This window comes from Balaenoptera acutorostrata, chromosome 18 (genome assembly GCF_949987535.1).
Source record: "Balaenoptera acutorostrata chromosome 18, mBalAcu1.1, whole genome shotgun sequence".
Taxonomy (NCBI): domain Eukaryota; kingdom Metazoa; phylum Chordata; class Mammalia; order Artiodactyla; family Balaenopteridae; genus Balaenoptera; species Balaenoptera acutorostrata.
The window spans coordinates 22887474-22911765 of record NC_080081.1 but is presented as its reverse complement, the minus strand read 5'-3'; the positions used below and the strand labels follow the sequence as shown (position 1 = coordinate 22911765).

General features: G+C 34.7%; 1 non-coding gene across 1 annotated transcript; it reads left to right on the top strand.

The window, feature by feature from the left end:
* Positions 1-6173: 6173 nt before the first annotated feature.
* LOC114235840 (U6 spliceosomal RNA) lies at positions 6174-6282 on the top strand. Its single transcript, XR_003621931.1, has one exon. It is a non-coding gene; the product is annotated as a U6 spliceosomal RNA (small nuclear RNA).
* Positions 6283-24292: the final 18010 nt, after the last annotated feature.

The following is a 24292-nucleotide window of genomic DNA, read 5'->3' as shown; positions in this document are numbered from 1 at the left end:
GTTAAACTTTCTTTTGCTTTGTTTTCATATAAAACAACATTTATTTCAGGAATATGGATTATCTTTCATATGTACAGAAGTCATCTATCTGATTTATTAGTGGGAGGACCAGAATGAATCTGATTGTTTAGCTTATCAACTAGAATCCTAATGATTATTAGAATCACAAAATATCAAGAGGGACTGTTCACTTGATTAAATTGTGAAAATTGTCAATTCAATGTAAGTACTCTAATTTTTACTCATTTCATTTTTTTTTTGATTATTCAAACTAAGCCATTTTTCACCTTTTGCAGCTGCTATGAAAAATAGCAACATAGTGCTAGGACATATTTGCTATAATGTAATTTGCATTTTCACTCTAACTGAGAAAATATTCTTTCATGTTTTTCTTCTTAACAAGCTATTGGCTATTTGATAGGTTGGTGCTACCTAATGACTCATCTCTGAGAAAGTAATAAATTTCTCATTTATAGATGTATTTCTCAATTTTTTTAGTTAAACAGCATAAAAACTTCTTAAAACTTTTCTGTATGCAACATTTAGCTGTGATTCATTTTAGTTTTAAACTTTTCCACAGTTTACATTATTTCCAGTTTATAATTTACTAATAGTAACTTAAGATAATAAATATTTGTTAAAATTTTAAACAATCATTTAATGCAAATCTTAAATATTAAGTCTTTTTCATCTCCTTCAAATATTTGTCCTTTATACTTTTGGTTAATACCTAATAGTTATAATAACAACATACATTTAAGGTAAATATTTATTTTTAATACATTTGCTAAATATAAAAAGCTACATCAGTTTTTATACTTTTGTGATGCACATTTACTTGGGTGAGATACATGAATGGTGCTTAGCTCTTAGAAATGTTTCAAAATGAAGATTCTTTAAGGCACCTTTTCCCTTGTTCTTAAAACCCAGTTCAAATTTCTTTTGTGAAAATATATTACAGTCTTAAGTAACTTTAGCGACTACATCATAAACAATTTAAGTAAGGTATGCTACACCTCTGAAGTAAATCTTTCTTTGTAGTTGACATAATAATAACTAACACTTTCATAGCCCTTACTGTGCACCAAATATTTCTAAGTGCTTTAAATATATTACCACACTCTTCTTAATGACTATATGAGTTAGTGACCATTTTGAAGTTGAGGAAACCAAAGGACAAAGAGGTTAAGTAACTCAGTATTACAGAGTTTGTAAGGGGAAAAACCACTAAAACCATTCTAACCCAAGTATTTTGGCTCTTTCTTACAGCTTGCTCTTAGTTGGTAACTATGTTACTATTTTTCTTTTTCTGTCTCATCATATTTTTTGTATCTTATCATATTTTAATCTATTATCTCCCTGGGATAGAGAAAAGCAAAGAAATCTACCATACAGGTTTTTAGTTTTAGATAAGGAAAACAATATTTCCATGCTACTAATGACAGAATTGAAAATTTTCAATGATGAGGTTAAGACTAAAGATCAAGGACAAATGCTTACCAAGAATTTAAACTCTGTAGGAAAAAAGGATTTAAAAACATGAAAGTGCCAAAGTCAGAAAGAATTTTACTGATAGTGATGAATTTCGGAGATACTGTGGGTTGATATGTTTTAAGGAATGGAAAAACTTAATTTCAGCAAACAAGTGAACCATAAAAATTATGTGCTTCAAAATTTTGAGGGAAATCAATCAATACAGTATTTAATGGCAAATTCTATAAAGAGAATAATAAGCTTATGTATGCAATAATGTGCATATTTTATTGAAATAATTATCACTATACACATATATGTGTCATATATACAACAAACATTCTTCATCCAACAATATAATAAAATTTTTATGTGATCAGAGTGGACGTATTCATCTGGATAAATTCTTATCAAAAAATCCTGAAATTAATTATTTAAGTAAATGTATTCTGTTCAACTTCCTGAAAACTTCTGTATTTTATCTACTAGTGTTTTACGTTAAACTTTAATATACAATCCCTTTTAGAACCAAGATATCATAAGGGAACTTGGATACAGCAAAAACAAGTGAGTAGTTAGTCCTTGATAAAATGCTATAATTCATATAAAATAATTTTCCCTTAAAATATCAATATATCCAGATATGAGTAAACTCTTCAGAAACAGTTTGAGATATTTCATTAGATTTTTTCCCAATTATTAGCTTAATCAGTTTCCATTTGTCTCAAAATATTTATTTTCTATGTGTATTATTGTGTTCAAAGTGCAGGCAAAAACCACAGCAGCCATTTTAACTTAGAAAATTTAGTATTAACAGTGCTTAATTTGATATTAATGTTTTAGTTAGGTAACTGTAAAAGTAAATAAAAAAGACTAAGGTGTTCCTTAGGAAAGGGGGGACAAAGGGAAGAGTTTGGGATTCTTAAAATTTTTGAAGCTTGGAAGGGGGACCTTAAAGAACTGAAGCTCAGATCTGTGAGGTGCTGTGTCTGTGCTTTGAGAAGGGGCTCCATGGCCCTGAGTCTGAGACTTCTTGGATGCTCTTCCAAGAGAGAGGTGAGATCTGTGTCCCCTTTCTTTGAATCGTTATTGTACTAGTAACCAAGAAAATGCATCAGAAGTGATGCTGTGTAATTTTTAAGGCTAAGTCTGAGAATCTTACTTCCCTTGTTTCTCATGGAACAGTTGTGGGGCAGTCATCTGCCATGCAAAAAGTCTGTCTACCCTGACACTGTCCTGGTATAGAGACCACTTCTATGTATTGTAGTAAGTAGCCCAGCTGAGCTTCCAGCTGACAGCCAGCATCATTTGCTAGGAATAGAAATGAGTCATCATGGATGAAGGACCGATGATTCCAAGTGATGATTGCTTGATTGAAGCTTTAGCCAATAGCTGACTGCAATTGCACAGGGGACCCCAAGTCAAGCCCATACTGAGTCCCTGACCTACTAGTCTATTATATTTTAAAAATGGGAATTCTATGCCTACACTACACTACATTTTGGGGGTTGTTTGTTATGCAGCAGTAAAAAACTAGAGCAGAAGTAACAGTAAGCAACTAAAATATAATATAAAATAAAGTAACAGTAAACATACAGAAAGGCAGAAGCCCCTTCTTCCTCCTCCAACCTTGCAGCCTCCTTCAGGTGCCCCCTGTTGGCAATGCCTGGTTGGGTGGTAGCTGGTAAAGCAGAAATGTGTTTTGTAAGATTTTAGTTTCTGCATCACAAAGCAGAATATAAAATAGCAGATTCAGAGCTGAGAGACAATAGGTGGTGCTGGATATTTATATAAAGGATGAAAATGATTTCAGGCTAAAGCTAAAATTTTAATTACATTTAATAATATTTACAGTGTAAATTTTGTAGGTATTAGAAATGACACCAAAATAGAAAACTAGGATATGGGTTTGAGAAATGGCATATAGATTAATATTAAGTGAAACTAATCTACTTAATAGAATCAGCATACATTGAGACTTAGCCATCTCTAGAATTAAACTCCATCTCTGTTACCACTGTCATGAATAATAGTTAACTCATTATTAGAACAGCTTTCAGATAATCTCATATTGTCAGTAAAAGGAATAACACATTTAGCCTGCCTCTTGTCACTCTTGATAATCAAACCATGTTAACAATATAACTACTTGAGTTAAAAAGAAAAAATAACAAAAATAAGAATCAAGACAGATTACATATTTCCATTTTGCTATTCCCTCCTTAGACAGGGCTTATTATAGTGTGTTTGCTCCTATGAATATTATTGCTATCAAATTGCCAATAGCGTTTTCACAGAACTAGAACAAAAATATTCTGAAATTTGTATGGAAACACAAAAGACCGTGAATAGCCAAAGCAAACCTGAGAAAGAAAAACGAAGCTGGAGGAATCAGATTCCCTGACTTCACTACTATACTACAAGGCTACAATAATCAAAACAGTACGGTACTGGCACAAAAAACATAAATATAGATCAATGGAACAGGATAGAAAGCCCAGAAATAAACTCACCACCTATGGTTAACTAATCTATGACAAAGGAGGCAAGAATATACAATGGAGAGAAGACAGTGTCTTCAATACATGGTGCTGGGAAAACCAGACAACTACATGTAAGAAAATGAAATTAGAACACTCTAACACCATACACAGAAATAAACTCGAAATGGATCAAAGATTGAATTTCAATATAGGAGTTCAAAAATTTACCTCCTCCACATCTTTGTTACAATTATTGATAAACAGAAAGTTTATGTCATTAAAATCTATGAAAAAGAAAGAATTGCAAGTTAATAAGAATGCACTTTGGTTGCATCTTCTAGATTGAAACATCACTAATATAAACAACACGCTGCATTTTGGATTTATCTGGAAAAAGAGGAGCCAGTTAAAAAGGCAATTTGAGGGGCTTCCCTGGTGGCGCAGTGGTTGAGAATCTGCCTGCTAATGCAGGGGACACGGGTTCGAGCCCTGGTCTGGGAAGATCCCACATGCCACGGAGCAGCTGGGCCCGTGAGCCACAATTGCTGAGCCTGCGCGTCTGGAGCCTGTGCCCCGCGACGGGAGGGGCCGCGATAGAGAAAGGCCCGCGCACCGCGATGAAGGGCGGTCCCCGCACCGCGATGAAGAGTGGCCCCCGCTTGCCGCAACTGGAGAAAGCCCTCGCACGAACCGAAGACCCAACACAGCCAAAAATAAATAAATAAATAAGAAAATCCTTTAAAAAAAAAAAAAAAAAAAAGGCAATTTGATTTTGGAAGCATATGTATCAAGAAAACAACTATTGGACAGTTGTATCTGATTAACACAAAATATGAGTTCTGGGATATTAATATTATTAGTAGCCTTGGTTAAAACAGTATTAGCTATTAAATATCAGTAAAATTAGATAGTATTACGTGGCCATGTTTATCATCAAAATATTTTCTTCTTTTCTTTTTGTTATTGTTCTAAATGGAAAAAACAATGCAATAGTTTGAGTAAAAAATATTTTTCGCCTTATATTCAGTTCTCTGGATTTCTCCAGAGATATCCAACCATGTGTGACTTCTTTTTCTTGGCAAGAGAATAAGCAAAGTTGTTGTATGTTTTAAGGTAAAGTTTTGTGTTGGTAAAAATCCACATTTTGGTGTGGTTCCAGGCATTTCAAATTAAGCATCTTTTAAACAACAACAACAACAACATCCAGTATAATAAAAACAAAAGCAACAAAAATCCATATGGTCCAGAATGGAGCAATAAAACATTTCCTTCCAGCTTTGTTTGCTTTATGCATCCATTAGCTAAATTCTTACCACACAAGAAGCACAATGCCTTTTTCATCCCTTTGTGCTGAGCAATGAGAGTAAAACTGAAAGATACACAATATTCACCCTACATTCTTTCTTTGACATTTTCTGCATTAAGCTGAGATGAATATAAACAAAGACAGATGACCATAATCATACTGTCAAGGTATGTTTTCATTAATTCTTCTCAAAGGGAAATAATGTTGCACATTGTAGTGCGTGGGTGATGAAAATTATACACTCCTTGAACATGTCATGTAAAGCCCCATGGGCTCCAACATTTTTTGAAATGAAGCATTATCTTAACAACATGACTTCCTATAAATAGTTAGACATAGGAACTTTTAAAAGTAAGTGATGATATAATTGTTTTAAATAAAGTTTTGATTTAATCATTGACTCTGCTGGCAATTTAAGAATATTAAAGATCTCTGGGTAAAGGTCATGTAACAATACAAATTCTTTTCAATAAAGTCATCTGTGGCATATAGTCATTTTGCATTCCCACTGTAAAGACTTTCAGATCTGTGACTCTGCCTTATGTCTTTGACTACTTCACATATTTCTGTGAATAAACTTCTAGTGACAAACATGGTATTTTGTAATTTTGTAGTTGATGATGTTATTGTAGCTATTATTTTTCAGTAAAAAATGGGAAAGTGGGAGACCTAATGTTTAATGAATATCTATTATCTACTATAATCTCCACCTTGCTTATAATATTTTCCAAATTATTGTAATTAAGTGTTTTATTAGTTATAGAATATCGCCAAGAGTGACCCAGATATCACTGATAGTCATATCAATGATTAATTATAAACCGTTAGTTCCCACCTGTTTTCTATTTAACCTTGGTGAGCTTAGTTATTCTGGAGTCTATGGAAAAAGTACTCCCATAATTCCAATTCTCATGCTCGCTTCAGCAGCACACATATACTAAAATTGGAACAATACAGAAAAGATTAGCATGGCCCCTGTGCAAGGATGACGTGCAAATTCATGAAGCGTTCCATATTTGGGGGCATATATCCAGACAAAACTAAATTCAAAAAGATACATGCACCCCTATGTTCATAGCAGCACTATTCACAATAGCCAAGACATGGAGACAACTTAAATGCCACCTACAGATGAGTGGACAAAGAAGGTGTGGCACATATATACAATGGAATACTACTCAGCCGTAAAAAAGAATGAAATAATGCCATTTGCAGTAATATGGATGGACCTAGAGATTATCGTACTAAGTGAGGTAAGTCAGAAAGAGAAAGACAAATACCATATGATATCATTTATATGTGAAATCTAAAATATGACACAAATGAACCTAACTATGAAACAGAAAGAGACTCACAGACATAGAGAACAGATTTGTGGTTGCCAAAGGGGAGGTGGGAGGGGGAGGGATGGATGGGAGTTTGGGATTAGCTGATGTAAACTATTATATATAGAATGGATAAACAACAATGTCCTACTGTATAGCACAGGGAACTATATTCAATATCCTGTGATAAACCATAATGGAAAAGAATTTTATAAAGAATGTATATAGATGTATAAGTGAATTGCTTTGCTGTAAAGCAGAAATTAACACATTGTAAATCAACTACAATTAAAAAAAATAATAATTCCAATTCTTTCTCTTCATCTCATTGCTACACCATGACCTTTGTTGCCAGTACTCTCTTTGACAACATACCTTTACCAGATGTTGTTATACTCCACTAGTGTCACCAAAGTTCCACACCTCTATCAGTGGTGAAAGGTTTTCTGCAGAACTCTGTCACACATGGCCACCTGTGACCTAAGCAGCAATGTTTATTCCAGGACCAGCAACCTGAAACCAATTAGCAAAGAAGATGAGACACTGGAAAGAGCACGGGAGGATAGGAATGGAGCTGCAATACAGTTACAAATCATTAGATTATACCATTTATCTATTTATATCCATTTACTATATAAGGGAATCATGAATTAGAAGTATAAAATGAAGATGCAATGTTTAATTATGAAAATAACACTTGTTCAAAATGTGCATGTTAACTTTGAGGCAATAAATTATTGTTACCTATATCAACTTACCCATTTAAATAGAATTGTCTTAATGAAATTAAGACAATTTTTCTTTCCAAATTGATGCATTCCCATTATGTTTAGCCATCATAATAAAGAATTCCTCTGTCTCTTCTAGAATTTTTCCTCCATGTCTTGCTTCTCCTAAACTCCAAAGGAAAAATGAATATAATTTTCTAAAATATTTCTCAGAATCAAGTGGTAATGAAGACAAAAATCAAACTCTCCTTTGAAATTTGAGAATACTTTTCTTTCTACTTAAGGCACTATTTTCTTTTTGCTTCTTTTTTTTTTTTTTTTTTTAAATTTTTTTTTTTTTAATGCTACTCTTGTCTGCTTACATTCTTTTTATTTATGTATGTATGTATGGCTGTGTTGGGTCTTCGTTTCTGTGCGAGGGCTTTCTCTAGTTGTGGCAAGTGGGGGCCACTCTTCATCGCGGTGCGCGGGCCTCCCACCATCGCGGCCTCTCTCGTTGACGAGCACAGGCTCCAGACGCGCAGGCTCAGTAATTGTGGCTCACAGGCCGAGTTGCTCCGCGGCATGTGGGATCTTCCCAGACCAGGGCTCGAACCCGCGTCCCCTGCATTGGCAGGCAGACTCTCAACCACTGCGCCACCAGGGAAGCCCCTTCTTTTTGCTTCTTAACAAAACAAGTATGCAGTGATTTTAATTAAAGAGCATAGCTCTGTGAACCATCAATTTAGATACTCAGAGTTTCTTGTCAAAGAGTGTGGATAATAAAGTATCCATGAGCCTCATTTTCAAACAACTTTCAGACTAGCAGAGTGTGGTGATGGTGATGATGGCAGCAATGGTGATGGCAGCAGTGATGGTGGTGATGGTGATGGCAGTGTTAGTGATGTGGTGATGTAACTTTGTTGTACGCCATCGGACAAAGTAGATTTCTCTGCTCATGAAGGACCTCTTTGGCTCACTTCAGACTGTAGAATAGCTATTGAAGATTCCATAACCCTTTAGAAAAAGATTGAAAATAAATGAACAATTGCCTCCTGATTTCTACTAGACAAATGAATATGCAGTAATAAAACATCCTAGAAAATACTTGTGAATGAGGTGTCCAGAAATATGGACGTTTGTGTAGTATGGTGATTAGAAGTTTGTCCTAAAATTAGAATCTCTAAATTAAAAAACAATTGCACCATTTACCTGCTTTATGACTCCTGACCAAGATACTTAATGAAGACAAACTTAAATTTCACCATGTCTAAAAAGTGGGTGATAATAATATCTGTAACATTGATTTAACGATATAATTAGATAAAACAGGCTGCGTAAAAGGGCCTAACCCAGTTCCAAAATATATTAATATTCAATAGCTATTATTGTAATTGTTGGTAGCATTAATGCTGTATTATTGTTATTGTTGTTGTTATTATTTAATTTTAAGAACTAGTTATGATGTTGAAAGCCCAAAAGAATATACAGGTACTAGTCTCTTATTGGGAAGAATTTCTAATAGATGTAAAATGTTTGAAAGATATTCATTATCTCCTAAGACATGAGCAGATACACCTGAAAATGTGAAAATTTCAAAATATTTATTATAGTTCAGTTAGAGCATAGACTATGGAAGTGGCATTGCTATATGAATACAGTGAAATAATGATAGAATGAGGACATTAGAATATGTTTGTGGCTGCCCTTTGTTTACAGAAGACTTCAGGGGAAAAATGTGGATAAAGAAAAAGAAAAATAGTAATATATTCATGACAGGTTTAGTAACAAAATACATCATAAGAATTAGTGAAGTGTACATAGTGTAGAGCAAACTAGTAGATCGAATTCCCTACAGTGGAAATGTGATTTACCAAATAAAAAATATATGTAAGAAGCTTTACAGAGCTATTCAATTTAAGTTAACCCGTTTATTTTTCATTAAAGAATATGCCAGTAGGAAAATAAAGATTTTAATGCCCTAATTGTAAAAGTGTATCTTTTCTTTTTTTTTCAAATTTCACAGATAATTTGTTATCACAAGTATTATACCTGGGGAAGAAATGGCCCTGCCAAGACTATATATAATAGCAAATTACTGTAGATAAAACATTTTATAATGTAAATGCAACCACAGCATGATATGGCACTTAAAGTTACATTTCATAGGGAGCAGAAGAAGCTATAGCCTAATAAAATTGTATGTTTACTGTCTGAAGACAATTTTAGCAAATATTTAAGGAAGAAATAATACCAATTCTCTATGATTTCTTCCAGAATATAGAAACAGAAGGAATGCTCCCTAATTCATTCTATGGGGAAAACATTACGATAATACCAAAACCAAAGATATTACAAGAAAGAAAAACTACAGACCAATATTTTCCATGAACATAGATGCAAAGACCTTTAGCAAGATATTAGCAAATTGAGTCCAAAAATGTATAAAAAGAATTAACATCACTGTCAAGTAGGTTTCTTTCCAGTTACGCATTTCTGATTCAGAATTCAAAAATCAGTTGATGAAGTCCATCACATCAATAGGGTACTGAAGAAAAATCATATGATTAAATCAATATATGCAGAAAAAGGATTTGACAAAATCCAAACACATGCATAATAAAAGTTCTCATCAAACTAGGAGTAGAGGAGAGCTTTGGCAGTGTTGCTTGCCACTTCTTCAATTTGTTAACAACATCTACAGAAAAACATAGCTAACATCATATTTAATTGTAAGAAACTTGAAGCTTTCTAATGAAGATCAGAAACAATGCAAAGGTATTCACCCTCAACAAGTTTTTAATATCGTACTGGATATTCTAGCTAATGCTATTAGACAAGAAAAGGAAATAAAATCTATACAGACTGGGAAAGAAGAAATAAAACTATCTTTGTTCATAGATGACATAAATGTCTATGTAGAAGATCCCAAAGGATAAATGACAACAACAACAACAACTAAAACCCTGGAACTAATAAGAAGTTAAAGCAAAATTGCAGGATACAAAGTATATATTTAAAAAGTCAATTGCTTTCTTATATGTCATCAACAAATAAGTTGAATTTGATATTCAAAACAGTATACTCACATTCTCACAAAAAATGAAATAGGCATAAATCTAACAAAACGTACAAAATATTTATGAGAAAGTCTTCAAAGCTCTGATAAAAGTAATCAAAAAAGCTCACAAAAATTTTAAAAAATAAGATAAAGCAAGCAGCCTATGTATTTAGTTTCCTCATGGGATAAATATTGTATGAAAAAGTAAAATGAAAAATATGACTCCTTTTCAGTATTATATTTTAGAAAGAAAGAAAACCCTTACTTTATGTGAGGTATGTTAATATGCCTTTCATTATCACTACAATTTTCAATTTAATGTGTTCATATATTTACTTTTTACTATAGAAATTAGCATTAGGAATCCACTTTTCTTTAATTACTAAGTAATGCCTCAGTTAAAAAGAATTACATTTCCAGTGGTAAGAGTTCAATGGGGAGAAGAAAACATTTATGCTCATAATAGTTTAAGTTTTCAATTCATAGTGATCTCATAGTTGGGAGAAAATATTTTAAGCTTTCAGCAAAAGGATGAATCATCAACTAAATATTAGAACTATAATTAATTGCATTTATAGCAAAATATGTATTTGAATAATCAACTTGTTTCTTTTCTCACAAGTATTTATACTCACTTTTCTTCTTCTATATTTTTTCCCAAAGCTTAAAAATCAAATCCACTGAAACAGTCAATCTTAAAGACTATGTTTCTGATATTATTTATAGGGGAATAACTCAAAAGCTCATGGCTATAACTGATTTTTGTGAGATATTGAGATATTGTAGTAAAGAACCACCATCTGAATGTTGCCTCAGGCCAGTCTTAAACAAGATTTCCAAAATAACCTCAGTATAGTAGGAAGAGGCAATACTAAAAGAAAATTTATTTAGACTCCATAGCATAGTATTCAACATATACTTCTCACACACTAAATGCTTTTTGAATTGAATAATAGATTATCAAGCAGATTGGCCGGGGTAATAACAGGCTATTCAATGTTATTTTTCTGTAAACTAAAGTGATCTTTCAAAGCATGATGGGAACTGCTGATGAATGTTTAGAGCAGATGCCACTGGGGAAGGGGGCAAACAGAAACAAACAAAACAAAACAAAAATTAGTTTCTCTAGGTAATGGTTTTCTTTTTCACTGAAGCATTCTATAAGTAATCATCACTTGGTGATTTCATTTGCAGAAGAAACAGGCCCCATTTTTCCCATAACAATATATTTGATTATGTTACAAGCATGATGCTGAATGCTGGAGATAGACAGACTGATAAAGACCAATAACAAAATTCCCTACATGCAAATAACTAAAGTGGGGCATAGTCACATGTATACAGTAAGAAGTGAGGTAATGGAAGCAATGTGTCATATTGTTCAGGAAGATTGGATATTGCACCAAATGGCTGAATTGGAATTCTGTCTCTGCCACTTCTTAGTTATGTGTCTTTGGACTAGTTTACAACCTTTCTAGGCCTTGATTTCCTCATCACAATAATGGAAATAACTATTATTTCATAGAGATGGTGTGAGTTAATGGATCAACATTATAATTGTTAAGAATAGTTCATGCAACATTTAGTGTTTATATTTTATGATGCTGTGGTCTGAAATGACTGAAAATCCATTAAGGCAAAAGAGATACTACAGAGGTAAAATGGACTTCAAAATTGATTGAACCAATAATTCAGTGATGAAACAAAAGTTTTATTTATTTTTTTCTCTCTTTTCTCTCTCCAATGTGATTATAGTCCTACTCACCCTAGAACTGGCAAAGGCAAGAGGAATGGGGAGCTATAATTATCTGGAACTGAGAATTGCACTGCTGATAGATAATGGGGGTAAAAAGTATATGATGGCGATGATAATAATAATAGGCATTCAACCACAATGCCCATTATAGGAGATAAGTAAAGAATACTACAAATACATCAAGAAGGAGAAAACATTGCACTAGTGGTTTGGGAGTGAATTGGAAAAGTTTTCTCAGACTCAGAATAAAACCTGAACTTCGAAGGAAGGTCTGAGGATTTCAAAAGGGTGGAACAAGGGAAAGATATTCTATTTAAAAACCTTAAGGGGACTTCCCTGGTGGTCCAGTGGTAAAGAATCCCCCTTACAATGCAGGGGACACGGTTCCATCCTTGGTCAGGGAAATAAGATCCTACTTGCCACAGGGCAACTAAGCCTGCGCGCCGCGACTACTGAACTCGCACACCTAAACTAGAGAGCCTGCGTGTCACAAACTACAGAGCCCACGTGCCCGTGTGCTGCAACGAAGAGTCCGTGCACCACAACAAAAGATCCCACATACCTCAACGAAGATCCTGTGTGCCTCAACTAAGACCCGATGCAGTCAAAAATAAAATTAAATAATAAATGAGTTTTTAAAAATAAATAAAAACCTTAGGATATGCAAAACCATGTAGACTTGTAAGGCAAGTATATCTTATCTTTAAGTGATAAATTAGGTACTTGAAAGAAATGAAAGCTTAGGCACAAAGGTGTGGCTAATAATTTCCTTTTTCACCTCGTCCTAAATAACAATTAGAATCAAACGGCTTTCCCATTAGATTTTCTTGAAGCTCCAAGATTGTGCAGTGTCAAATTTCTCTCACTTTGTTCATCATGTAGCCCCACTCTTCTGTTTAGTCAAGTAGGGCATAATCACATTTTCAAGGTAATTTTAACTAGCTAATGGAAATTATTATCTTATGGACAAGGTACAGATAAGTTGTGATTTCCCCCACTCTTCTGTCTTCTTCGTTGTTCTAATTTTTCCTAGACCTTCTATTCTATTATGTCAAAAAAGGAAAAAAATATAAATCATCATGGCATTGGTGAGACCTAAATATTTAGATTATTTTTTCATTAATGTATCTAATCAATTTATTTTAACCAATATTAAGTTAATTTTAGTCACATTTAAGCACAGATTGGTTAATTTTTCTCTAAGTAATGATATTTATAGCAAAATATTTTAGCATAACATCCTAATCTAAAATTTGATTTTGAATTATTGGTTTGCAACTTGTAAGTTGAATGTTAAGCAAGTGATTTGATCTTTCTGGGTTGGTTTGTTAATATGTCTATATATATAATAAAATTTTCGTAACTACCTTGCAGGATAACAGTGAAGATTAAATAAATTAAATAATATTAAAGTGATTTTATTACATCCTGGAATAATAATTATGATTCAGAGTAATCCAAATAATGCAATTCCAAAAGTTTAAACAAATATGAATGCATATTTCTTTTCTACATGGAAAATAAGTAACTCAGAAATTCTCAAGAAAGTAATTAGAAGAAAGTACTGATCTGTTTCCATGCATGGATACAGATGTCTGTGCCTATAAGAAGCTGGGCTTTCTGTGTGAACTGCAGCTTCATTGCTCTGTGACAGCTTCCTGCTGAATGCAACACAGCTAAATCTAGAGCAAATTAAATAAGTATGTATTCATTTTCAAGTACGTTAGTCATTTATTTTGCTGTCAGGAAATGCTTTTATTTGTTGTCATTGAGTTTCACATCTCTAATAATTTTATTGCATGTTTAAGCAAGAAATCATTAGACACTCTTCTATATGGTTGAGTGCTTTGACAAACTCAAACTTAGAAATCATGTCATATTCTCTGAATTATATATCTAAATAATCCCTAACCAAAGATATCCAGAAGAGGATTCACAAAATTTGTTTAATATAATGGTTTATCTTTTAACCTAAATAATGTGGAAGTTCTAGTTCTCTATCATTCTTTTTATTTCATAAATAAATAATATAGTAAGAAATCTCAAAACATATGAAGAAGATTTGTGTGGAATTTGTTTCACACTGTAAAGATATGAATTTGTAAACTTTACAGAAAGTTAAGTTTGTATTAAGAGACCTGTGAATCCATTGTTCCTTTTTTTCTTTCCATGGTTCTTCCCTGGAATGCACCATACTTTATCTCCTGGCTGTTACTTGCTCTCACCTCAGCCTACTACCTCAGGGCCTTTCAAAGTATATGCTAGCATAAAATCAAAACCTTTAAGGTGAGAGGAATATCAAACAGCTTGGTCATATCCACTTACAACAGATCTCCCGGTGCTTAAAGTGACAGTGCTACTCATACTCACTGTCCTTTTGCACAAAAACAGGACTCTCATACACACAAAATTTTCATGGTTGATACTGGCAGGCTTCATCCAATTTGACTTTTCTGTTATCTAAGGCACTGTTGCTGCCATGAGCTCTTGCAACACTTTATTTTCCTCTGCTTATAAAAATGAACTCTTGTTATGTTTCTTATACCTATTCTTACATAATTTCTGTATTCAGGTGGTATGATGGTTACTTTCATGGATCAACTTGACTGGGCTAAGGGATGCCCGGATAACTGGTAAAAGATTATTTCTGGATGTGTCTGTGAGGGAGATTAACATTTGAATTAGTAGACTGAGTAAAGAGGTCCACACTCTCCAATGGTGGGGGGCATCACCCAATCCTTTGAGGACCCAGATAGAACAAAAAGGTGGAGGAAGGGCCAGTTCTCTCTCTCTCGTCTTGAGCTCAGACATCCGTATTCTCCTGCCCACTGACACAGGAGCTCCTAGTTCTTGGATATTTGGATTCCCTTATACTTTGGATTTACACTAGTGCTCACCCCCCTCCCAAATTATCAGCCCTTTGGACTTGGACTGAGTTATACCACCAGCTTTCCTGATTCTGCAGCTTTCAGAGGGCGGATAGTGGGATTTCTCAGCCTCCTTAATCACATGAGTCAGCTTCCATAATAAATCTCCTCTTATGCATCTCTATATATCCTATTGGTTCTTTTCCTCTGAAGAGCCCTGACTAATACAGTGTTGTTCTCAGGTACCATGTACCTTTGCTTATATCCCCTGGCTTCAAATACTTCTTGTGTATAACTTAATGACAACAGATTCTCTGTTACAACCATTTTCCTAAAGATTGGCATTTTATTTTACATTCCCTCTTTGAGAGTTGTGACCTTTAGGGTTCAGTTGCAGAGAACATAACCTACTCTAGTTAGTTTAAGTGGAGTGAGATTTCCCAATTGTTGAAAAGATAAAAGACTCCTTCATCCCTCAATATCTCTCAGTTAATAAAACTTTACTATTTTATTTTTAAATGCTTTTCATATATTTTTACTCAAATAAGTTGCCCTCATCCTAATCCTTAAAATGCATTCTCAGACTGTTAAAACACTTGTCAAATTGAACACTAGTTTTATCTAACTTCAAAGCATCCTTCATACTTCACATTTTATCTATGACTATTATATTCCTGCTAGAAACATATGCACAGAAAAGAATCTCTTTTATACCCATGATTATATTCATTCCCTACTTCAGGTATATATTAGTTTCATTTAAGTCACAAGGAACACAACATATGTAAATTACTTCAATTAGTGGAGGTTCCTTGTAAGAATTTGAAGTGAAGGTGATTCACTCAGTAGCCAGAAAACTAGTCTCAAGGCACACATTCACATGAGCTCAGACTTGTACACAGAATTGCTTAAATTTTCATAATTTATTCAAAAGTTGAAATTTCTGTTTCCTTTCTTTACCCAAACCCCTGCTTCTTCCTTGTCATAGTAAATGGCACTGCCAGGTATAAAACATGTGTCAGGCTAGAATCACAGGAGTTATTCTTGACATCTTCCTCTTCCAGACCCCTCATATCACTCACAGCATGCTCCTGTAAATTCTACCTGAAAACTCAAGTACGTGAGCAATCAATGTACAGTCTATCTTCCATTGAACAATCTATCATAAAATGGACTAAAGACAGAAGACAACTGAGACACAGGAACAGATCTGAATGGCTTTAAATAATAGAGTATGGGTAAGACCCAAATATATATATATGGTGATAAAATATATTTACAAACTTTTAAAAATTAGCAGAGAATCAAACACTTAGAAAACAGACCTGAAAAGGATCCCAGGAGAACTAATAGAAATGAAAATATCATCTTTGGAATTAAAAAAATGCTGAGGATGATTTCAACAGAAAATTAGGTAAAGTTGAATAATTAATTAAGAAGATAGAGGAAATTATCCAGAATACATGAAGCACAGTGAAGTTAAGAGATGAAATATGCAAAGGTTTTTCCCAAGTGCCCATCTCTGCTTCTCCATTATTTGTTAAAGTCTATCAGACTTTTAGTTATGTATGTGATACTTACCTGACACAGCCTAGTTCTCAACTTTGTTCAGAATGACTCACTTGGTCTGTAATGATAGTAATGATGGTAACAGAAAAAATGGCATGGTAAAGTATTCAGGAACACACCAGCCTTCAAAAACACTCTCACTAACACTGAAAAGCAGTCACATATGCTGTCTACATTAAGACCAAATCAAATTGATCATCTTGAACCATGTTTAACTTAAATATTTATAGTTTTTAATTAGAATTTAAAATTCTAGGCTTCTTTAGGTTTATTCTGTTGATTGAAAATGAAACCATTTTTGAAAGCTATTTTAATTATGCATGAAAAATGTAACATATCTCAAAATGAAAGTAAGATATTGCAAGCTCAAATTCAAAGTATTGTTTGTTAGTATCTTTTAAAAAATTTGTGATGATTTACAAATATTCCCATATTAGCTTGGTATCTAATTTTCTTAGAGCTTCTAGAAACTAAGTACTATCAGTATTTGTTAGTGTGTATACTTTTAACCATTTATGAAAAGTGAGAATTGAGTTAATTTTATATATTTTTTCCTTCTTCAGACAGTGGAAAATGGTAGAGTTGAAGTTCATTTAGAAGTTGTTTTTTTTTTTTTTTAAATAGCCTAGCATGTACCCATTTATCAACTAAATATCAAAAAATGTCTTAGAAAAAATGTATATTTCTCATAGTTTTAGAAAGAAATGATTTTATAGTATTTTTGCTTAATTTTCTTTCAGAGAAACACATGTAAAAGCAGAATTAAAGAGCAGGAAATGTTTTGTTAGTTCTAACTTTCTTAGATCTGCCAAAATATGTTAGGTTTGCCCTATAATTGCCAACTCAGTTCCTGAAATAGCAGAGCTTTAGATTTTTCATTATCAGCAACATGTAGAGTCCAGAAAATTGCTATTTTTGTTCTAGATTAAACTTATAAGCCATTGTCAGTTGGATGCTCATGATCAAAACCTATGTTCCTTCGCTACTTTGCGTCACTGTTACGACATGGCTTTTGCTTTGCTTTCCTGATTAGCAATCTGTGTCCTTGTATAGCTTGGAAAATTGCTTTAAACTCATGTCCACTTGGTTAAGTCTTTGACATGAGGATTTATTTAGTCAGTTCCTTCCCTGGAAACTTATTTTGCCAATTTTTTCCTTTCTCCTTCTCATACAGACAGCTGATTGGGCCTCTGCTGGAATTATTTCCTGGAACCGCATCAGCACAACCCCACTTGCTCTGTATTCCCAAGACTTAAACACATTTTCATGTCCAGCCTCTTAAACTAGATCTCTTTGGATAGTTTTCCAACTGGAAATTGGAAGTTCAGTGTGCCATAAAAGTTTGGGGCACAATATACTGGACTACCGATATTTCCTTGAGGCCAACTCTGTAAAAAGTTTTGTTCATTTTTAGTCTTGGATACATCTAGTAGCCATATGTGATATCTGTACTGGGCCCAATGAGTGTTTTCAATAAGTGAAGAAAATGGACACAGTTTAGAGAAAGATGTCTAAAATAAGAGATGGGAACGCTAGAATGGATATATTATGTAAGACCAATAACCTACCCTCCAATTATGTTCTCTTTAAGTGTCTAAACATTCTTTTTATTTAAGGCAGTAAGAAATCCACTGAAAAAGGAGACACCAACATCTCTGAGAATCTTGATGGTGGCTGTTCTCTGCATGGTGTGGTTGTCAGTAGGAGGATAATGTACTACTTAATAATCAATGGTATAGTGAGATTTTGAGGTGACAGAGACTAGGTGGCAGCAAAACTAGTATAGTGTGTAGCATGACCTCAGCGTCTATCAGAATAACTTGATCTTCTGGACTCTGTGATGATGACTAAATAGACCATGGTTTTCCTAGAAGAGAGATAGAGCCAACTATGGTGTATCTTGATTTGTATAATTAAAAGGTCAAGAGCTGGTAAGCAGCTGTGGCAATGGAAAACTGTGGTCCTTCCTCCAGTCTCCAGATCTAATATAGTTCTTAAATCTAGGTCAGTTCACAAATCCATAGCCTATTTTTTGCAGTTGAGGTGAGGTCCCTTTGGGGAAGAATCATTGAATACAAGGGGGCATGCAGGCATTTTCCAGCATAAACTGATATAGAAAAAGAAAAATGCCAAGGCTTTCAGTTACATGTTTGATAGTTTTTGCTGACACTGGTATCAGGGAACAAGAACACCATTATAGATCTCCAGTTAGAGTGGGAGCTTAAGGAGGACACATGATAAAGATTTTACCTTATTTATTTTTATAGTTGGAGCAAAGGGGTCACTAATACAACTTTGGTTATTTCTTCTGGGCTGAAATTTAATAAATTGGAATTTATATTTTTGCAACTTCTAAAACCCTACCAGTCCCCTGTTCTGTATAGTAAAACATATTAGGGTAAGAAGGACTACATAAAAGCCTAAGAAACTTCTCTTTGCTTCATCAACATAGTAAATCAGCAGCGATAACAATCCATGAGGACTTACAGTGATTAGTAACACTAACAAAAATTTGAAGGTTGCTAATGTAGCTGTGCCCACCATACCTCCCGTTGAACTGCCTCTCTGGTCTCTGCACAAGCCAGCGGGATAAAAGGTAGATATCTCTCAACCTAATCAAATATTAGCTCCAACTGCAGCTGCTATTTTAGGTATGGTAACTTTTACTGGAACAGAACAACAAAACTTCTGGCACTGGTATGTTAGTAGTGAATTAGTGAATAATTACTTCTTGATATTCATCAGTAGGTAGAATCAAAGCAATTAATGGTTACCTGGAATGGGCAGTAATACACATTCATTTGTCTTGTCTCCAGGTTGTTAATTCCTTTATTCTCTATTACAGCTTAGTCTGCAGGGAGTTTGATCATCTTGACATTTCACAGGATTTTTCGTTAGTCTAATATATTGATCACATCATGTTAATTGAATGCAGTGAATGGGAAGTGTCAAATACCCTAAGTTATCTAGATGAATGTATGCCAGAGGTTGGCAGATGAACTTAGCAGAGATTTAATGGCTATTCACAATGATGAAGTCTTTAGGAGTCCAGTAGTCTGTGATGTTCTGGGATATGCTCTTTATGATAAAGGACAAGTTTTTCCACCTCTCAGCTCCAGTGTACAAGAAAGAGGCACAATACTTGCTGAAGCCCTTTGGAGTTTGGAGATAGCACATACCACATTTGTGATTATAATTAAGACTCATTTATTGGGTGACTCTAAATGTTGTTGTTTTGAGTAAGACTCAGAATATCTACAGCATATGAAGGCTGTAGGGAAAGCAGACTTGTCACTTGGTCCAAATGGCCCAGTGTATTTTATGGTGCCTGAAGTATGCATAATGGATAAAGATGCAGTGTAGTGCCATTGGAAAGGCCTGAAAGGAGAGTCACAACATGAAATCTTAGGGTTCTAGAGCAGGAAAATGACTTTTATAGCCAAGAATTATTCTCTTTGATAAACCTCCTGATATGCTACTAGGTTGTAGTAAAGACAGTAAGTGACTGAAACCAAGCTGCACATTTACCAATTCACAGTCTTGCAGACCAGCTGTAATGCATTGTATGATTGAAGTGTCTATTAGAGCTCAGGCTCAAAAAGATTCTGAAGTCATAGTAAATGATATGAATACATATAGCTGGGACTCCCATGTCACTTTCCTCTGTTCCTCTTCTTCAACTGAAATCCTGGGCCTCATTGAGGATTTCCTATTACCAACAGGCAGAGTTAAAAAAAAAAAGGCCCTGGCCTTGGTTAAGGGATAGATTAGTGCAATAAGTGGGCATTAGCTAAAAAGAACTGTGGCCATTTTGTAACTCCTCTCCTGGGTGGCACTAAAGAACAGTGGTAAACAGAGATTCTTCTACTGAACAGAGCTAGGAGTAGTGAACTTGCTCATCAAATTAGTATAAGGGGGGAGATAGCTTAAAGTACAGATATATTGACTGTCAGGCAGTGACCAGTAGCTTGGCCAGTTTGCTTAGGAGCCAGTAGAGAAAAATACTGAGAGATTTGATCAAAAAAGTTCTGGGGAAGAGTTAAGTGGGTGGGCATATGGGAGTGGGTATAAAGTGTACATACCATTTCGTCTAACATCAATGCCAACAGAGAACATTCACTCTAACAGAAAATCTCGGAAACCATGTGGACAGGAACAGGGCCAAGCTCTTCATGATGTGATATCCATATAGCCACACCTGCCCCGCGTTCAGAAGGGTCCGCACTTGGTTAATGCTCTTCTGGTACTATCTTGAAATTCATAGGAATTTTTGAATAGGGGTTCTAAGTTTTCATTTTGTACTAGGCCCACAAATTATGTCACCAGTCTCAGACAGGATGACCTGCCCCAGAGATGACAACTAGCCTCTCTCATATGCGACTCCAGTGTTTATCCCATGGGCCTCATTAATAAAGTGCCCATTTTGGCAGTGATAGGCACTATTAATGGTTTCCAGTGCTCTATTAATGGCCAGTACTCTGCCACCAGTGTTGATCTTACTACAGGCACTTTAGGATATCCAGTCATATAGCAGCTAGAGTTGCCACATAAATATAGGAGGGTGATTTACATTTGAATTTTAGATAAACAACAGTTTTTTTAGTATAAGTATATTCCAGATATTGCACTGGACATATTTATACTAAAAAATACGTAGTGTATGTCTGCAATTCAAATCTGACTGAGTATTCTACATTTTGATGTGTTAAATCTGTCAACCCCACCAGCATCACAGACAAACACTAAGTACTCAATTTAGCACAGTCTTTTGGTGATACCATCCAGCTTCCTAGTGTCAGGTTTATTAAATTAACCACTTCCACATTGGAAGTGAAAACAATATATTCTTATAGAAATCAATGCATATTCCAGATACAGAATTTTTCTTCCTTATTTGAAATGTTTCTATCAGTATCATTATTTACAGAATGCCTGATGTATGGATATTTTATGCAGCAGATACACTCAGATAAGTCACTGATTATATTTCAAAGTCAGTAAGACAGTGGGCTCTTGACCACAGAATTCACTGACCTTACTATGTCCCCCCAATACAAAGAGGCAAATGGCCTGATAGAATGGTATGATAGCTCGTTGAAGGCTCAGCTAAGATGCCAGCTAGAGAGATCTATGCTTTGGGACTCGAGTGCTGTCTTCTAGGACGTGGCATATGGATCAAGCTAAGGATCATCATGTCACACTGTATCCTTAGTAGCTAGAATATATTATCTTAAAACAATGGCAGAGGATGGAAATAATCCCTTTTACCATCACTTACGTGAGTCACCTGTATAATCTGTGCTTTCTGTCCCCACCAACTTAGGCTCTTCTTGAGTTGAAGACCTTCATTTCCAGAAGGTCATTCCATTTACCAAGGGACACAATAAAGGTTCCACTGAACTGGAGGGTTATACTACTGTCTAATCACTTTGAATTTATTCTGTTAGCTGATATAGTTAATTCTGATGATCAAGAAGAAATGTCGTTTTTATGCCATAAGGTTCTTGGAGAATTATGTCTACAACCAAGAGGATTCACTCAGGTGTTTTTTTTGTTTGTTTGTTTGTGTACTCTAACAAACAACAAAAGATGATTTCAGCAACAACTTTCAGTATCCAAGGCCTCTGACTTTACAGGAACAAAGACCTTGGAATATTCCTCCAGCAGGCCTGAAAGTATGGAGGATGGATTTTGACAAATTAGAGACTGGGACTTACAAGGTACCGACAAATATATTGTTTACTCCTCTTCTCCTAGGTGTACTACTTTAAGGCATTAGTTTTGAATGATCTTCAAGGAGATACCCAGCATGGCCAAGCAATCAGCTATGTTGTTGGAAAGCTATGGCTGGGATTACAGCAACAGTTCCCATTTTCCTTTCCTTTTATTTCCCTGGAACTATACCCTTCAAGAAAGTTTTAGCGCCAATTTTGACCTAGGATCTGTTATAAAGAACACTTCATAAATTGAGCTGCTCCTACTTTTTGCTGATTTGAGACTTTTCCTGAATTATTTTATTTCTGAGATTAAATTTTCACCCTCATTTCACTATAAGTGGTCCCCAAACAGAGATTTCATTTACTTATATATAACAATTATATGCCAGTGGTAGAATTTCAACACAACATTGCTTCAATGGCCAAGTGCACTATTTCTTCTCCTACAACTCACTCATATAATTATTATTAGGCTTTATTATTAGCCCAACATAAAACTATTAGAATTAACTGTTATGAAAAAACTCATCTTTGGGTTTACATTATACTTTAACATTTTATGATTTTATTTTTGTTAAGGCTTACGTTTGTACTTTTTTAGAATTATGGATTTCCAGATTAACTATTTCAAATCCAAAATACTTTTTCTGTAATATATCTTTGGAGAACCAAAGTCGTACTTTGCAGGCTGCAGAGCTGCCATGCCAGTTAAATGCTAAGTCTCATAGACCTTGAGACACAGGATGTTGATATTTGGGCAGATGTTGAAGAAGATGAATTTCTAAATCCCAACCCCATCCTTTCCTCAATAAAGACTTTAACGATTTTATCATGGTCAGTTTACTTGCAAGAAGAATCCTGTTCTTTTCAAGAACAACTTTGCCTGCTCATCACTGGGTCCATGTAGTTTTTAATATGAGTTAAGCTCCAACATGATCTAGAGAGAGAATTTTAAGTTTGGCTCCCAAAGAAGATATATCTATACTAAAGGATCTGATAGATCTTTCTAATTTGTATTAGCTGACTTTGGGAAGCAAAAATAGAAATAGATTCTAAAAGGATTATACAGAGACAGACAATATATGGTTGGAGAGGGTTGAATCAATTAAATTGATTTGGAATTTAATATATAAGCATGAGTTTTTGGATCAAACAAATGGCTTCATTGGTTAATTGAAATCTAGACTCAACACAGGCCTATGGTCAGTGAGGTTGAGGAGCTGTACCAGTGCAGAATGAGTCTGAAGGATTAGAGAAACCATACATTGAAATGGTTTTATTATATACAACATGCTCAGTCACTCTAACTACACTCCTTTGGATGGTTTAGATGAAATCCAATTTCAAATAAATAAATAAGTACCTGAACAGAGAAAATTCTAAATACAATTAAGTGAAATGAAAGGACTGTAGTTTCTTCATTTATACCTGAGTTCTTATGTTCCACTTGTTGTAAATCTCCTCACATCACAGCAGCCATGCAGATCTTATATTGTGTATCTTATATTGATTATTATTTCACTACTTTATCCCCCCCTCTCCCTCCAGTTCTCTCTCTCTTGGTATGAAGCGTTCTGGAGCTGGCTAATTTTATATTTTGTATTTTAGCGGTGGCCTTCTGACTTAATTGACATCATCCCATGGTGATATAATAACACTAAAATTATGCTTACATTCTATTAAATATGTTTCCTAATTTGAGAAAAGGAATACAATAAAAGCCTACATGGCAAAAGGCACTGCTATGTCTTTTTCTTTTGCACTCTTCCACATTTATTCTCCACCTTTCTTTGTGCCCACGAGGCCAGCCTCTACAACTGCATCACTCATGCTCCCATATGGACTGGCTTCCAGGTAGTTGGGGTAACATGAGGCCACAGGAAGGATCAGAGGGAAGGAGGAGGGGCAGCTCTTGTCCACCCTCCTTGCTGTGGGCAGCACTCTCTTGTTGTGGCTGTGTCCACTCACCTGTATAGCATCTCTTGGGTGACTCTTCTTCTCTGGCTCTAACTCTCACTGGGCTTCGGT